This window comes from Hyla sarda, chromosome 9 (assembly GCF_029499605.1).
Source record: "Hyla sarda isolate aHylSar1 chromosome 9, aHylSar1.hap1, whole genome shotgun sequence".
Lineage (NCBI taxonomy): Eukaryota > Metazoa > Chordata > Amphibia > Anura > Hylidae > Hyla > Hyla sarda.
This window is the reverse complement of record NC_079197.1, coordinates 64,226,743-64,243,942: the sequence shown is the minus strand read 5'-3', so window position 1 is coordinate 64,243,942 and position 17,200 is coordinate 64,226,743.

The window sequence follows — 17,200 nt, the reverse complement described above, 5'->3', positions numbered from 1 at the left end:
CAGAGGGCGTCCGGGTCGGGACGGACCGGGGACTGCAGGAGGCCGGAGGTGGAGAGAGGACGTGCTGGAGTATAGTGCGCTGGGGCCTCTGGGTCCGGGGGTCAGAGGCTGGCTGCTGCTTCCCGTGCCGATCTTGTTCGTGGTGGACTTGTGGACAGTCCTGGTCACTGCTGGTCGGAGGAGGAGGGCGAAATCCTGGAGTGTCAGAGGTCGCCTATCAGATTTCCAGCGGCCAGGGGGCGGGCCTGCCTTAGCCCCTGAGGCAGGTGCTGCTGCTGTTCGTGGAGTTGCGACCGCCGTCTGTCGGGTGAAGGGTCCGGTGCCGTCTGGAGGAGTGACCGGGTCAATGGAGGAAAGTCCGGGACCATCTGGAGCCACAGCCGCTGGGTCATCCGCCCCAGAGAGGTTGGGTGAGTCGACCACCTGCTCCAAGGGGGATTTGGGGGGAGTGGGGGAGGGTTTATATGACTTGTTGCGTGAAGTGCGGGTGTTGTTGCAGGGGCGTGGGGGGCCTGTTGTGGGGTCTCCGGTGGCAGTGTGGGGAGGGCCTGGTCAGGTAGGGGGGGCTGGCAGTGGTGTTGGGGGTGCGTCAGGTGGGGGCCAGGTAGGATCCGTTGTGGCTCCAGTGCAGGTGGGGGAATCTGTAGTTCCGGCTCCGGGTAGTGGGGCTGTGGCGGCTGCGCCGGTGGCGACTCCTGCTCCGATGGTGGGTGCCGCGGGGGTGGGGTCCGATAAGGGTGTGGATAGCGTGCGTTTGGCGGATTCAGCAAAGTGCGAGGTGTACGTTTGTTTTGAGGGTCTGCTGGGAGCGCACTTGAAAGCGGAGGTGAGGGAGCGTATTTGGAAGGGGAAGTACGTGGAGATATTTTCCCTGCTCCCTTTAGAGAAGTTTAACCTTGATTGGGTGAAGCTGGATGAGTCGAAGAAGGAGGAAGAGGAGAGGCGGCGGTATCGGCTGATACCCTGTACCTTTTTAAACTGGCTTAAGGGGTTCGCCATTTTGGCGAGCGTTGTTGGGGAAAAGGAATCTAGAATCTAGATTCTATAGGTGAAGAGTATAGGGTTTATGGCGGTAATGCGTGGCTCCGTTATGATGAGCAATTCCGCCAGAGGAAGGCGGTGTGTCCGGCTTTGCGCTGGGACCATAAAGACATCAGTCTGTGGATGCACCTTATGTCTGGTCCGCGGACCGGGCCTGGGCTGCAGTCCTTTCGGGAAGGGGCCGGCGGTTCGGGCTCTGCCTCCGGACGGTCGGCGGGGGAGGGAAGGGATGTTGCAGGCAGTATAACGAAGGACAGTGCCGTTTTGGAGCGGACTGCAGGTTTAAGCACGAATGCTACGCACAGCTTGTTGCGATGCTTCAAGCGTGGTAAAGGGAAAGGGGTTGGCGAGGCTGACTCGAAGAGGGGCGACACCATTTTCTCGTGCGATACCCAAACAGGCATGTTGCGAAGTTGCTTAGGGAGGGATTTGAATGCGGTTTTAGGATTCCGTGTGTTTCTGGGGGTCGAACTTGTGGGGTGCGCAATTTGTCCACAGCGCTGGCGCACCCCGTGGTGGTGTTGGAAAAATTTTGAAGTAGGTGCAGTTGGACCGCATGGCGGGTCCTTTTGTTTCGTTGCCGTTGTCAAATTTGTGTTTGTCTCCATTGGGTCTGGTGCCCAAGAAGGAGCAGAATAAGTTCCGCCTCATACACCATCTCTTTCACCCGGAGGGGTCTTCGGTGAATGATGGCATTGCTCCGGAGCTTTGTGCCATGTCTTACACCTCATTTGATGAGGCGTTGACGGGGGTTTGCAGATATGGGCGGAGTACATTGTTAGCAAAAACGGATATTGAAGCTGCGTTCCGGCTGCTCCCGGTGCATCCGGACAGTTTTCATTTGTTGGGTTGCTGTTGGGGGGGGGGTCAGTTCTTTGTTGACATGTGCCTTCCGATGGGTTGCTCAATTTCATGTGCGTACTTTGAGTGTTTCAGCACGTTTATAGAGTGGGTGGTGAGGTCTGAGGCACAGGTGGGGTCGGTTCTTCACTATCTCCACGATTTCTTGTTCCTGGGGCCGGGCGGGTCAGCTTTGTTTGGAATCTTGTTGCAGACGATGGAACGGGTGGCTGAGCGTTTTGGGGTACCGTTGGCACCCGAGAAGACGGAAGGCCCGGCCACGGTAATTACGTTTTTGGGGATTGAGATTGACTCTGTGGCGATGAAGTGCAGATTTCCGCCGGATAAGTTGAGCGAGTTGCGGGGGGCCGTGGCGGTTCGAGGTAGGAAGTTGCAATTGAGGGATTTGCAGTCCTTGGTGGGTCGATTGAATTTTGCCTGCAGGATCATGCCCATGGGGTGGGTTTTCTGCAGGAGATTGGCTGCGCCCACTGGGAGTGCCCGGCGGCCGCACCATTATGTTCGGCTGTCAGCGGAGATGTGGGCTGATTTGTTGATTTGGCAGGAATTTTTGGTAAGGTATAACGGGAGGTCGTTGATTATGGGGGAGTTGGTGTCCAGCGATGCGCTGGAGTTGTATACGGATGCGTCTGGCAGTTGTGGATTTGGGGCGTTTCTCCAGGGTCAGTGGTGTGTCGGGGCTTGGCCACTTGAATGGTGGGAGGCGGGCCTGGTTCGCAACCTGGCGCTGCTGGAATTGTTCCCGATTGTTGTAGCGGTCGAAATTTGGGGGTAGCAGCTTAGGAACCGTAGGATTTGTTTTTGGTGTAACAAATTGGGGGTGGTTCAGGTGGTGAATGCACAAACGGCGGCGCCGCCGGTGGTGCGTTTGCTGCGTCGGCTGGTGTTGAGGGGGCTTGAATTGAACTCTCATTTTGTTGCGCGACATGTGCCGGGGGTGGAGAATGCTATATCTGACTCTCTTTCTCGGTTACAGTGGGAGCGGTTTCGGGAGCTGGCTCCGGCGGCGGAAGAGCATGGTCTGCAGTGCCCGGATTGGCTGTGGAAGGTGGTCTCAGGGAGGCATTCGCTTTGGTCCGGCGATCCGTGAGTGAGACGGCTTGGTCCGGTTATAGTAGGTTGTGGCAGGAATGGGAGTCGTTAGTGGCGGAAGTTGGTGGTGTGAGTTGTGCTGGTGATTGGGAGGTGTTTGCGTTATTTTATGTTGGTTGATGAGAGCGGGTGTCGTCGTCTGGTCTGAGCCGCCGTTTGTTGGCTCTGGCTTTTTGGTTTAAGGTTAGGGGGTTGACTGATGTTACAAAATCTTTTCTGGTCAGGCAGGCTGCGAAAGGTTTCCGGAGGGGCGCTATAGTGCGTGATATGCGTAGGCCGGTCTCATTTTTGTTGTTGGAACGGATGGGAGCTTTACTGGGAGAGGTGTGTGTGTCGGCATATGAGGTCGCGTTGTTTAAATTGGCTTTTTTCGTTGGCGTTTTTTGGAGCATTCTGGGTGTCGGAATTGTTGTCTCCTAGCAAGGTGTCGGGGGGTTTGCAGTAAACGGAGGTGGGCTTGGTGGACTCGGTGTTGGAATGCTTTGTTCGCAGGTCCAAGACGGACCAATTAGGTAGGGGTTTTTTGGTTCACCTGGCGGAGCATGGGGGCTCTGTGATGTGCCCTGTGAGGTGTTTTAGAGCTTTTTTGGACGTTCGTCCGGGGGTTGGGGGTCCCTTGTTGTTGCATGAGGCGGGTGAGTTTTTGTCTCGGTATCAGTTCATTCAGGTGTTTAGGCGATGTGTGGCTTTGGTGGGACGGGAGGTGGGGAGTTTAGCTCCCATTCATTTCGGATTGGGGCGGCCACTGAGGCGGCTCGGTGGGGTCTTGGGCCGGATGTGATCAAGCGTATTGGTAGGTGGGAGTTGGGTCGGTTTCAGGTGTATGCGAGGCCTCATTTATTGTGATGCGTTGTTTGCCTGATGGCGGTTCCTGTTTTTTTTTTTGTTATTGTTTATGTTCGGTTTGTGTCTTGCAGATGCTGGTCCGTGTTTAATTTGGATCGTTGGGCACTCTTACGTGCGGAGGGGTGGTGAGAGAGCTGCGGTGCGGCAGGATGGTCGGCAGCTGGGTTTCCCCAGGGCCATTGCTCAGGTGCGTTGGTTGGGGCGGGCTTCTATGGTCGGAGCTCCTCCCTTTTGTGCATTCCTATGTGGACATGGATCGTTCCTCCGGATGTGCTTGTTGTGCATGCGGGGGGGAACGACCTGGCTGTGAGAACATCTCGGTCTGTGATTCAGGATGTGAAGTTGGACTTGTTTCGGCTGCGGGCCATGTTTCCGGGTGTCGTTCTCGTCTGGTCCGACATTGTGGCCAGTAGAGATGACTGAACTTACAGTAAATTCGATTCGTCATGAACTTCTCGGCTCGGCAGTTGATGACTTATCCTGCGTAAATTAGTTCAGCCTTTAGGTGCTCCGGTGGGCTGGAAAAGGTGGATACATTCCTAGGAAAGAGTCTCCTAGGACTGTATCCACCTTTTCCAGCCCACCCGAGCACCTGAAAGCTGAACTAATTTATGCAGGAAAAGTTATCAACTGCCGAGCCGAGAAGTTCGTGACGAATCGAATTTTCTGTAAGTTCGCTCATCTCTAGTGGCCAGGTTGAGGTGGCGTCAGGCACGCTTGGTGCGCTGTGTCAATAGGGCGGGGGCCCGAGTGAATAAAGCGGTGGGCGAGTTTGTGGCTGCTGTTGGTGGTCAGGCATGTCGATTTGGAAGTGCCTTCCGCAGAATTGATGGATGGGGATGGGGATGGGATCCACTTAAACGACATTGGTTCGGATATGTGGGCATTGGACATTAGGGTGGTGGTGGAGAGAGCGGTGAGTTTGTGGAGGGCCGGCCGGGTGTAAGGTGTCACACCCGGCCGCTGTGGCTGGAATGGTAAGGGGGGACTTGGAGGCATTGCTGGAAAAATGGTGGCAGTGGCCCGGTTATACTGGCCCTGGTGGAGCTGGGATGGAACCCAGCTGGTCGTGGAAGGATACTCTCCAAAGGTGGGGCCCTTGGGTTAGGGGGTGAGGCGACCAAGGGCTCAGTAGGAGATTAATTAAAATTGGGTTGCCTTCAGGTCCCCCTTCCTTATTGTAATTGAAGTATCTCAGGGGTTAAAATATTGGTTGCACATTATATTTGTTATTGGGGGGTTATTGGTTTGATGTATATGTTATATTTATGAATAATTATATATTTTGTTAAAAGGTTTTAATAAATGGGTCTGCTGTGGCCGTTTCTACCACGAAGCAGGTGTCCGTGTTTTGTGTTTAGGTAAAGGGGTGGTAGTAGGCCAGCGGATCTATACGATCCCCTAGTCATGTTCCTGTTGTGAAGTTTGCATAAAATCTTCAGTAAAAGATCCAACTGTTTTCAGCAAACTCTTCGGTTGTGGACATTCAATTATTCTATACCTCCCTATCGCTCTTGGGAAGGGTGGCGGTAGGACAAGCATTACAGAGGAGCCCTCACCCTGGCATCACGAATAGCAAGGGTTAACCAGACAACCTTTAGTCACCGGACAGCTACACTCCCCATACCCTACTCCCCCAGGCTATCACATAATGATTTAATCTAAAACTCCACTTGCAGAATTCTGTAGATTTCAATTGGCGGGCGCCAATTCCCCTCCTTCTCAATTTCCCCTGGATGAAGATGTACAGGCTACAGTGTTATTTCTCCTGTACGTCCCTCCTGACATGATTTTCTCTCAAAGTTGCAGTACAATAAACGCTGACATAAAGACCACTGTAAAAACCCTGTGCATCTCTGCTTCCCTGTATGAACCCTGTGCATCTCTGCTTCCCTGTATGAACCCCGTGCATCTCTGCTTCCCTGTATGAACCCCGTGCATCTCTGCTTCCCTGAATGAACCCCGTGTATCTCTGCTTCCCTGTACGAACCCAATGCATTTCTGCTCCCTGTATGAACCCAGTGTATCTCTGCTTCCCTGTATGAACCCCGTGCATCTCTGCTTTCCTGTGTGAACCCCGTGCATCTCTGCTTTCCTGTGTGAACCCAGTGCATCTCTGCTTCCCTGTATGAACCCAGTGCATCTCTGCTTCCCTGTATGATCCCCCTGCATCTCTGCTTTCCTGTGTGAACCCTGTGCATCTCTGCTTCCCTGAACCCTGTGCATCTCTGCTTCCCTGTATGAACCCAGTGCATCTCTGCTTCCCTGCGTGATCCCCGTGCATCTCTGCTTCCCTGTATGAACCCCTTGCATCTCTGCTTCCCTGTATGAACCCCGTGTATCTCTGCTTCCCTGTACGAACCCCGGGTATCTCTGCTTCCCTGTATGAACCCCATGTATCTCTTCTTCCCTGTATGAACGCTGACATAGAAATGCACAGGGTTCATTCAGTGATATTCATGTCCTGTACAAACCCCATTCATTTCCATGTCCTCTTTAAGGGGCTAATGATCACCCCATGAAAAAGCAGAAGCCAGCCCGTGCAGTTCGTCCTCCCCCTTGCAGCCCGAGGAAACCTGCGTTATACACAGCACACTAATTATATATACACACAGCACACTAATATATATATATATATATATATATATATATACTGCGTTATACACAGCACACTAATATAACTCAGCCCTGGTTGGGAAACACTGGTAAACACACACAAAAGGGACTACAACTCCCAGCATGTGTCATTCAGGAGTCTTCAGTCTGTGGTATAACACCAGCATGCTGCCTCTGTAGTCTCCTGTGAGTTGTAGTTCACCACACCTCTACAGGGCATACACCAGTGTTTTCCAACCAGGGTGCCTCCAGGTGTTGCAAATCTACAACTCCCGGCATTACCTGGTTGAAAAACACAGGCATACACACAACTAACAGGGACTACAACTCCCAGCATACACACACACACACACACCTAAAAGGAACTACAACTCCCAGCATTCCCTGGTTGGGAACCACTGGCATACACACACCTAACAGGGACTACAACTCCCAGCATACACACACCTAACAGGGACTACAACTCCCAGCATACACACACACACCTTACAGGGACTTCAACTCCCAGCATACACACACACACACACCTAACAGGGACTACAACTCCCAGCATACACACACACACCTAACAGGGACTACAACTCCCAGCATACACACACACACACACCTAACAGGGACTACAACTCCCAGCATTCCCTGGTTGGGAACCACTGGCATACACACAGCTAACAGGGACTACAACTCCCAGCATAGACACACACACCTAACAGGGACTACAACTCCCAGGATACACACACACACACACACACCTAACAGGGACTACAACTCACAGCATACACACACACATCTTACAGGGACTACAACTCCCAGGATACACATACACCTAACAGGGACTACAACTCCCAGCATACACACACTCCTAATAGGGACTACAACTCCCAGCATTCCCTGGTTGGGAACCACTGGCATACACACACCTAACAGAGACTACAACTCCCAGCATACACACACATAACAGGGACTACAACTCCCAGCATACACACACACACATAACAGGGACTACAACTCCCAGCATACACACACACACACACACAACAGGGACCCCCTCCTCCTCACATAGAAATCATCCTCAGATTTATTCCCAGTCCCTGCAGTGTATGAATCCCCAGCCTGTGTACAGTAAACACAGTCAAAGCAGGGGAGGGGGCATGTACTTCTCCCCGTGGAGATCTACGTCCTCAGCTCGGGGAGATAAGGGAGGGGGCGTGTACTTCTCCCCATGGAGATCTACGCCCTCAGCTCGGGGAGATAAGGGAGGGGGCGTGTAACTTCTCCCCGTGGAGATCTACGCCCTCAGCTCTGGGAGATGAGAGGTGGTGTGTACCTTCTCTCTACCCTTGCTCTGCCCTCCCCCAGCTCTAGCTTCGGAAATCTTCGGAGAGCTGGGGGAGGAGCGGAGGCAAGGATTCACGGGGCGCAAAAAAACACCTCACAGCGGCTTTAGAGGCATGGGCTGCAGGGAGGGGTGTGTTTATTGAAATGAATGGGGAGGGGAGAGACTTGGGTAGGGGAGGGGGGGATGAGGAGGAGAGGCACAGAGGAACAGGAAACAGAAGCAAGGGAGCTTGGGGGATGACGATTTTTACGTCATCCCCCAGGGCTCCATAACCCGGAAGTGCGGGAAATTTGCCCCGATGCGGCGGAGGAACGGCTGGACCAATTTCAGAAAGGAAGACATGCACATAAAGGTAAAGCAGAGAGGAACGTTATGGTCTTAAAAACAGTTGCATTATAGAACTCCTTTAAAGCAACATAACCTTCTCGATTTCCTTTATTGTGCCTGGCAGAGGAAACCAGGTGAAATTTACACCCCATCCACCACTTTCCTGTACACTTTTCCACATATCTCTCCCCCCCTCTTCTTCAGACCGAGGTCTGGGGAAACATTTTTGTGACCATACAGTAGTTAGTACAGTCGAAAAAAGACGTATGTCCATCAAATTCAACCAGGGAATTAAAGGGTAGGGGTGTGGTGCGATATTGGGGAAGGGATGGGATTTTATATTTCTTCATAAGCATTAATGTTATTTTGTTCCAGGAATGTATCTAATCCTGTTTTAAAGCTGTAAATTTTTCCTGCTGTGACCAGTTCCTCAGGTAGACTGTTCCATAAGTTCACAGTTCTCATGGTAAAGAAGGCATGTCGCCCCTTGAGACTAAACTTTTTCTTCTCCAGACGGAGGGAGTGCCCCCTCGTCCTTTGGGGAGGTTTAACCTGGAACAGTTTTTTTCCATATTTTTTGTATGGGCCATTAATATACTTATATACGTTTATCATATCCCCCCTTAAACGTCTCTTCTCAAGACTAAACAATTGTAACTCCTTTAATCGCTCCTCATAGCTAAGATGTTCCATGCCCCATATTAGTTTAGTCGCGCGTCTCTGCACCCTTTCCAGCTCCACAGTGTCCCTTTTATGTACAGGTGACCAAAACTGAACAGCATATTCCAGGTGAGGCCGTACCAATGCTTTATAAAGGGGGATTATTATGTCCCTGTCCCTTGAGTCCATGCCTCTTTTGATACATGACAATATCTTGCCTCACCGGACAGCCCTGCAGGACCGGACCAGCGCCGAGCGGAGGTGAGTACTCAGAACTAAAGGGGGTGAGAGGGGGCTGGATGATGTTGAAGGCCGCAGTGGTCTTCAACCTGCGGACCTCCGGAGGTTTCAAAACTACAACTCCCAGCAAGCCCGGACAGCCGATGGCTGCCCGGGCTTGCTGGGAGTTGTAGTTTTGAAACCTCTGGAGGTCCGCAGGTTGAAGACCACTGAGGGCGAATGATGAGAAGAGGATGATGAAGGGGGGGTGTGGGATGATGAAGGGGGGTGGGGATGATGACAAGGGGATGATGAAGGGGGGGTGTGGGATGATTACAAGGGGATGATGAAGGGGGGATGTGTGGGATGATAAGGGGATAATGAAGGGGGGATGTGCGGGATGATAAGGGGATGATGAAGGGGGGATGTGTGGGATGATGACAAGGGGATGATGAAGGGGGGATGTGTGGGATGATAAGGGGATGATGAAGGGGGGATGTGTGGGATGATAAGGGGATGATGAAGGGGGAATGTGTGGGATGATGACAAGGGGATGATGATGAGGATGTTAATGACAGGTCTGGATGATGACAGGGGGGGATGAGGTATTTCCCACCCTAGGCTTATACTCGAGTCAATAACTTTTCCTGGGATTTTGGGTTGAAATTAGGGGTCTCGGCTTATACTCGGGTCGGCTTATACTCGAGTATATACGGTACCTCTCTAAGAACTCATGGGTGCAATCCATCTGGCCCTGGAGATTTGCTTACATTTATATTACTTAAATTACCTTGTACCATCTCTACATTAAGCCACTTCAGTACATTACATGATGTGTTACCAGCACTGACCTGTCCAATGTCAGCTCCTCCTTCTTCCCTAGTATATACATAGTATATACAGAACTAAAGAAGAACCCATTCAGTAGCTCCGCTTTCTCTTTATCGCCTGTGAAAACCTCCCCATTATCATTATTAATGCATCTGCATTCCCTTGTAATTTCCCCGGTCTATGTTCCACTTTAAAACAGACATTTGTTAAGGAGAGAAACTGGTCACTCTTGCATGCTTGACAAAGAAAAATCTGGTCACTCTTGCATGCTTGACAAAGGCTAGATTGTAGCTGAAACATTGCACTGTTGATGACCTAAATAAAGACCACAGCCTTTTGCATGTGGTAGTCCGCTTACTTTTTGCTGTGACCTATATTACCTGGATGTTTTGATTCTGGACTGGTTATCTGGATGGTCACGTGCATAAGAGCTGGGGCTGGTGCTGTCTTCTAATCTGGATTTATAGCACCATATATTCGCAATTACGAATATTCGTATTTATTTATTTATTTTTTTCACAGTACACATCACAGTGATCATCCCTCTCTGCTTCCAGCTTGTGTGGTGTAAAGAAGGCTCTAATACTACTGTGTGAGACTGGCATACGAATTTTCACATATGCGAAAATTTGCATGTGCGAATTTTCGCGTATGCAAATTTTCACATTTTCGCATATGCAAATTTTTGCTTATGCAAATTTTTGTGTCTGCAAAAATAAAATGTGTATATTACGAATATGCGAATTTAGCGAATATATGACGAATATTCGTCCATATATTCGTGAAATATCGCGAATTCGAACATGGCCTATGCCGCTCAACACTAATGACCACCTCCTCCGGGAGAGAATTCCACAGTTTCCCTGCTCTTACAGTAAAGAATCCCCGTGTGTGCTGGTGTAGAAACCTTCTTTCCTCTAGACGTAGATTTCCTTTCCTCTAACCTCGATTTATAGCACTATATATTCGCAATTACGAATATTCGTATTTATTTATTTCACAGTACACATCACAGTGATCATCCCTCGCTGCTTCCAGCTTGTGTGGTGTAAAGAAGGCTCTAATACTACTGTGTGAGACTGGCGTACGAATTTTCGCATATGCGAAAATTTTCATGTGCAAATTTTCGCGTATGCTAATTTCCACATATGCAAATCTTCGCATATGCAAATTTTTGCTTATGCAAATGTTCGCACATGCAAATTTTCGCATATGCAAAAATAAAACGTGAATATTACGAATATGCGAATTTAGCGAATATATGACGAATATTCGTCCATATATTCGCAAAATTTCGCAAATTTGAATATGGCCTATGCCGCTCAACACTAATGACCACCTCCTCCGGGAGAGAATTCCACAGTTTCACTGCTCTTACAGTAAAGAACCCCCGTCTGTGCTGGTGTAGAAACCTTCTTTCCTCTAGGCGTAGAGGATGCCCACTTGTTATTGATACAGTCCTGGGTATAAATAGATCATGGGAGAGATCTCTGTACTGTCCCCTGATATAATTATACATAGTTATTAGGTCACCCCTAAGCCTTCTTTTTTCTAAACTAAATAACCCTAATTCTGATAATCTTTCTTGGTACTGTAGTCCTCCCATTCCCCGTATTACTCTGGTCGCCAGTCTCTGAACCCTCTCCAGCTCCACTATATCTTTCTTGTACACTGGTGCCCAGTACTGTACACAGTATTCTATGTGTGGTCTGACTAGTGATTTGTACAGCGGTAGAATTATTTCCTTGTCGTGGGCATCTATGCCCCTATTGATGCACCCCAGTGACACTGGTCACTACAGCTAAATTTACTGTTAACTAAGTCTCCTAAATCCTTTTCCATGTCAGTCGTCCCAAGTGTTCTCCCATTTAATACATAATCCCAGCCCGGATTTTTCTTCCCCATGTGCATTACCTTACATTTATCAGTGTTGAACCTCATCTGCGACTTTCCAGCCCAAACCTCCAACCTATCCAGATCCATTTGTAACAGTGCACTGTCCTCTATTGTGTTTACCGCTTTACAGAGTTTAGTGTCATCTGCAAAGATTGCTACTTTACTATTCAACCCCTCTGCAAGGTCATTAATGAACATATTAAATAGGACAGGACCCAAGACGGACCCCTGTGGTACCCCACTAGTAACAGTCACCCAATCAGAATAAGTACCATTAATAACCACCCTCTCTTTCCTATCATTGAGCCAGTTACTTACCCACATTCTCCCCCAGCCCAAACCTTCTCATTTTATGCACCAACCTTTTATGTGGAACCGTATCAAATGCTTTGGAAATATCCAGATATGCGACATCCAGCGATTGCCTCTGGTCCAGTCATGAGCTCAGCTCCTCGTAAAAGCTGATCAGGTTAGTTTGACAGGACCGATCCCTCATAAATCCATGCTGATACAGGGTCATAAATGTATTATTATATTCCAAAATAGCATCTCTTAGGAAACCCTCAAACAATTTACATACAGCCGAGGTTAAGCTAACAGGTCTATAATTCCCGGGGTCACCTTTTGACCCCTTCTTAAATATTGGCACCACATTTGCCATACGCCAGTCCAGGGGAACAGTCCCTGTCACTATAGAGTCCCTGAATATTAAAACTAGGGGTCTGTCTATTACATTATTTAATTTCTTAAGAACACGGGGGTGAATCTGGACCTGGTGATTTGCCTATTTTGATTTTTTGTAGGCGGCACTGTACTTCTTCCTGGGTTAGACAGGTGACCTGTACTGGGGAGTTTACCTTATCACACTGTATTTAACCTGGCATTTCATTTTCCTCAGTGAATACAGTGGAGAAGAATTTGTTTAATATATTTGCTTTTTCCTGATCCCCATTTATAATTTCTTCCTCATCATTTTTTAAAGGGCCTACACTTTCATTTTTTACCTTTGGCTATTTATATAGTTAAAGAACATTTTGGGGTTAGTTTTACTCTCTTTGGCAATGAGTCGTTCTGTCTCTATTTTTGCGGCTTTTATCTGTTTTTTACATAGTTACATAGTTACATAGTTAGTACGGTCGAAAAAAGACATATGTCCATCAAGTTCAACCAGGGAATTAAGGGGTAGGGGTGTGGCGCGATATTGGGGAAGGGATGGGATTTTATATTTCTTCATAAGCATTAATGTTATTTTGTTCCAGGAATGTATCTAATCCTGTTTTAAAGCTGTTAATTGTTCCTGCTGTGACCAGTTCCTGAGGTAGACCGTTCCATAAATTCACAGTCCTCATGGTAAAGAAGGCGTGTCGCCCCTTGAGACTAAACTTTTTCTTCTCCAGACGGAGGGAGTGCCCCCTCGTCCTTTGGGGGGGTTTAACCTGGAACAGTTTTTCTCCATATTTTTTGTATGGGCCATTAATATACTTATATACGTTTATCATATCCCCCCTTAAACGTCTCTTCTCAAGACTAAACAATTGTAACTCCTTTAATCGCTCCTCATAGCTAAGATGATCCATGCCCCATATTAGTTTAGTCGCGCGTCTCTGCACCCTTTCCAACTCCGCAGTGTCCCTTTTATATATATTTTACATTTTTCTCTATAGCTTTTTATTGCTTTCTCACTGCTGTCCTGTTTTAGTAATTTAAATGCTTTATTTTTGTCATTTATTGCCCCCTCAACATTTTTATTCATCCATATTGGTTTTCTTTTATTTCTGACCCTTTTATTTCCATAAGGTATATACATCTTACAGTGAAAATTTAAGATATTTTTAAAAGTCTCCCATTTAGTGTCAGTATTGCTTTTTTTGAGGACATTATCCCATTTTATATTGTTAAGGGCTCTACTGTGAGGTAGTTTTGATATGGTATTTTATTAGGCGAGTACGGCCCGGTAGGTAAGAAAACTTGCATCTGTTTTCCTGCAGGAATTCCCTCACCACCTGCTTTTGGTGCACTGACAGTGTCTCTCCTATTGTTACTGGGGGAACTGATTGCACTAGGACCCTCTCTTGTATTTTGTTAGTCCTCAAATGCCCCCAAACACTTCTAGATCTACGGTAATACCTGATGGCCAGGTAGGGAAGTTTCTTCTTCTTCCCCAGCTAATACCTGAAAAGGAAAATGATCATCACTACACATTTCAGGTGGACCCACATTGTTACCATTGTTTCCAATAGTTGCCTCACATGATCCATTATGAACAGGGAGAGGTACAGATTCTGCGGGAGTTTTGTCCCCAGCTGTAGAGGTACCACCCCTTTTCCACAACTCCCAGAACAATGGGAAATCACGGCCTAGTATTACCTCATACATAAGTCGTTTTACGACCCCAACTTCGTAGGTCACAGTTCCAGATGGAGTCACCAACTTAACCGGGGCCACAGGGTAGGCTACAATAGGTCTGGCTGGCCCGAACCAAAGATAGCAGACTACCCGAGTCCAAAAGGGCCTTCACGGAGCAGTCATTTATCTTTACCATACATATGTGTGGCTCAGTCTCTGACCCTGGAACGGCTGCACAAGCAGGTTCTGCAAGTAGCGACTGTTGCTGGCAAGTGTCACACACCATGGGCTCTGGGGAAAGAGGGCTATCGGCGGCTATGTGTCCCCACTCACGATACCTTCAACACTGGGGGGTCGCTGGCCTCTTTAGCATGGAGTCCCTTCTAGGACTGGGAAGCCTCTGGGGTTCAGGATCAGTCTTTTGCCCTTGCCCAAACTCTAGAGCCCTGCTCCCTTTCACACACCTCCAGCTGGAACTCTCTTAGCCACAGATGTCACAGGATTGCCATTTCCGGAAGGTGTTTGTGCTGCAGGGACATCACGGAGGTAATCCTCAGTCTCTATGAACCTTTCCACCATGTTGAGCTGCTCAGCAGTCTGGGGGTCTCCTTGAGCAACCCACCGTTGAAGCTTGGCCAGGAGGGTCCTGAAGCAATGGTCCACTACAATCTTTTCCACGATCTGGGCGGGTGTTGATAATTCTGGTCCCAGCCATTTTTGTACTAGATGAATAAGATCATACATTTGTGACCGGGTGGGTTTGTCATTGGCGTCGCTCCAACTGTGGACTCTCCTGGCACGAAAAGCTGGCATAACACCAAGGCAAGCAAGGATCTCCATTTTTAGTTTAGTATAGTCCCGGACATCCTGCTCCCTAGGTCATTGTAGGCCTTTTACGGTTCACTTGTTAGAAAGGGCGCAATCACTTCTGCCCACTCTGCTCACTTCTGCAACTGGCAGTCTCTCTCCGTCACTCTCTCAAATAAGGTGAGGTAGGCCTTGACGTCATCATCAGGTGTCATTTTTTTTTGTAAGACCCGCTGAACGACCCTCTCCACATTCACAGTCTCAGGGGGGCTTCTCTCCACTTGTGAGGTCTATCTGAGCGCAGCAATCTGCTCCATTAACAAGTGATTTGTTTCCTGCTATTGTGCCATGGACTGCTGGTGTTGTGCCATGGTCTACTGTTGTTGTGCCATGGTCTGCTTGTGTTGTCCCATGGCCTGCTGTTGTGCTTGTTGCTGGGCTTGAAAAGCTTCTGCATTAAACTTTTGTAACTGTTCCAAGGACTGTTCCTGTCTCAGATTAGCCTGTCTCAGCTGCTTTATCACCTCTTCCATTGTGCTGGATGGGCCTTGCAATGCCGCAGCAACTTTCACCCAGGACATCTGCTTCTGGCCCTTTAAATGTCCACAAAATTCAAATTCAGCGTTTTGTCATGCCGTTGCCCCTAGCAACAGTTTGCCCGCATCCTCCACCAATTGTAGGGAACAGCTCACACGTTGGGGTTGGCAATGACAGTATTCACACAGGCAGCAGGTTTCAAACGTCCAAGAGGATGTTTATTTAACTGATTTTAGGCATAAAGCAAAGTGCAAACAAACAAAAAAATCTAAGCCTGTCAAACTCTAACTAAACATCAGGATACCTCACTATCCTACTGTGGGCCTAATGTCTGGCCCCAAGTAAACTCACAAAATGTCCATAGAGGAAGGTTCAGACCTGGTAGGTTTGAGCTGCAGTTCTCGCTATGGATGCTTCTCATGTCAGACTTTCCAGCAATCAGCCCCGGAAGGCTCACCTGAGAAGGCCTTACATTAGGGAAACCCTTAGTGGACTAGGGGTGTGGACTGAAGCACTCCCCCTTCCAACCTGTCCTCCAGTCCAGGAAATACAGCCCATGTAACAAACAAAATAACCCCAGCAGTCTATGCTCTGCAAAAGCAACATAACCTTCTGGATTTCCTTTATCGTGCCTGGCAGAGGAAACCAGGTGAAATATACACCCCATCCACCACTTTCCTGTACACTTTACCACTAATATATATGTATACACATACACAACTACATATATATTTATGTATAATTCCAAGGTACCAGCAGCACACAAAAAGATGTGAAAAAAGTGGTTTTATTCCATCATTTCAGTGTTACAAGGAAGCAACCTGTTAACAGCCTTTAACCAAAGCTCCGAACTGTGCACCTCAATAATACTTGGATCTTTTCTAGTTGTGCTGCTCTTCTGCGAGATGTGTATATATACATATATATATATATATATATATATATATATATATATATATATATATAAACACACACACACACAATTAGCAATATAATTATATCTATAACATTAAAAAAGCATTGCAGTCGATGGGGACGACTCCTCAAAAAAGCCTATTACACTCAGTGTATAGAGTGCTTCTCAAAAAACCTCAACACTATACTTATGAAGATGGGAATTATGACTTACCGATAATTCTGTTTTCTTGAATCATCACATCAGCACCAAAATGAGATTGCCCCCATTGATCCTAAAGGAACAAGAAGCACAAAAAGTTTAAAAGGCCCCTCCCCAGACAACCCCCCAGTGTTTACAAATGACTAAGAAGCATACACATATATAACTAAACATGCGCACACTACTTAGGAAGGGATTAAAGGGTGCTGATGGGATGATTTAAGAAAACAGAATTATCGGTAAGTCATAATTTCCATTTTTCATCTCATCATCACCACAATGAGACATACCAGATAAATGATGTCTAGGGAGGGAGTTCGGCTTGCAGCACTTTCCGTCCAAAGGCCAAATCCTGAGACGAGGCTACATCCAATTTGTAGTGTTTAACCCCTTAAGGACCAAGGACGTACCGGTACGTCCTTGGTCCTGCTCTTCTGATATAACGCGGGGTTACACAGTAACCCCGCGTCATATCATGGCGGGCCCGGCGTCATAGTGAAGCCGGGACCCGCCTCTAATAGCGCGCAGCGCCGATCGCGGCGCCGCGCGCTATTAACCCTTTAGCCGCGCGCTCAAAGCTGAGCCGCGCGGCTAAAAGTGAAAGTGAAAGTTCCCGGCTAGCTCAGTCGGGCTGTTCGGGATAGCCGCGGCTAATCGCGGCATCCCGA